Here is a 1,725-nt window from a genome sequence, read left to right as displayed (position 1 = left end):
TACAAATCCACTGTAATTTATAACTTCTTAACGGTAAGATACAAATCCACTGTAATTTATAACATATTAACAGAAAGATACAAATCCTCAGAAATTTATAACTTTTTAACAGTAAGATACAAATCCTCAGTAATTTATAACTTTTTAACGGTAAGATACATATTCCCAGTAATCTATAACTTCTTAACAGTAAGATACAAATCCACAGTAATGTATAACTTCTTAACAGTAAGATACATATCCTCAGTAATTTATTACTTTTTAACAGTAAGATACAAATCCACAGTAATATGTAACTTCTTAACAGTAAGATACAAATTCACAGTAATTTATAACTTCTTAACAGTAAGATACAAATCTCAGTAATTTATAACTTTTTAACGTAAGATACAAATCCACTGTAATATATAACTTCTTAATAGTAAGATACAAATCCACTGTAATCTATAACTTCTTAACAGTAAGATACAAATCCTCAGTAATTTATAACTTCTTAGCAGTAAGATACAAATCCACAGTAATGTGTAACTTCTTAACAGTAAGATACATATCCTCAGTAATTTATAACTTATTAACAGTAATTTATAACTTTTTAACAGTAGGATACAAATTAACAGTGATGTGTAACTTCTTAACAGTAAGATACAAATCCTCAGTAATTTATAACATATTAACAGTAAGATACAAATCCTCACTAATTTATAACTTTTTAACAGTTAGATACATATTCTCAGTAATGTATAACTTCTTAACAGTAAGATACAAATCCACAGTAATGTATAACTTCTTAAGAGTAAGATACAAATCCACAGTAATGTATAACTTCTTAACAGTAAGATACAAATTCACAGTAATTTATAACTTTTTAACAGTAAGATACAAATCCTCAGTAATGTTTAACTTCTTAACAGTAAGATACAAATCCTCAGTAATTTATAACATATTAACAGTAAGATACAAATTCACAGTAATGTATAACTTCTTAACAGTAAGATACATATCCTCAGGAATTTATAACTTTTTAACACTAAGATACAAATCCACAGTAATATGTAACTTCTTAACAGTAAGATACATATCCTCAGGAATTTATAACTTTTTAACAGTAAGATGCATATCCTCTGTAATGTATAACTTCTTAACAGTAAGATACAACTCCACAGTAATGTGTAACTTCTTAACAGTAAGATATAAATCCTCAGTAATTTATAACTTTTTAACAGTAAGATACATATCCTCAGTAATTTATAACTTCTTAACAGTAAGATACAAATCCTCAGTAATTTATAACTTCTTAACAGTAAGATACAAATTCACAGTAATTTATAACTTCTTAACAGAAAGATACAAATCCTCAGTAATTTATAACTTTTTAACAGTAAGATACAAATCCTCAGTAATTTATAACTTCTTAACAGTAAGATACAAATCCACAGTAATGTGTAACTTCTTAAAAGTAAGATATGAATCCTCAGTAATTTATAACTTTTTAACAGTAAGATACAAATCCTCAGTAATTTATAACTTCTTAACAGTAAGATACAAATCCACTGTAATTTATAACTTCTTAACGGTAAGATACAAATCCACTGTAATTTATAACATATTAACAGAAAGATACAAATCCTCAGTAATTTATAACTTTTTAACAGTAAGATACAAATTCTCAGTAATTTATAACTTTTTAACGGTAAGATACATATTCTCAGTAATCTATAACTTCTT

This window comes from Saccoglossus kowalevskii, chromosome 17 (genome assembly GCF_978046115.1).
Source record: "Saccoglossus kowalevskii chromosome 17, keSacKowa6.1, whole genome shotgun sequence".
Classification (NCBI taxonomy): domain Eukaryota; kingdom Metazoa; phylum Hemichordata; class Enteropneusta; family Harrimaniidae; genus Saccoglossus; species Saccoglossus kowalevskii.
This window is presented reverse-complemented; position numbering follows the sequence as displayed.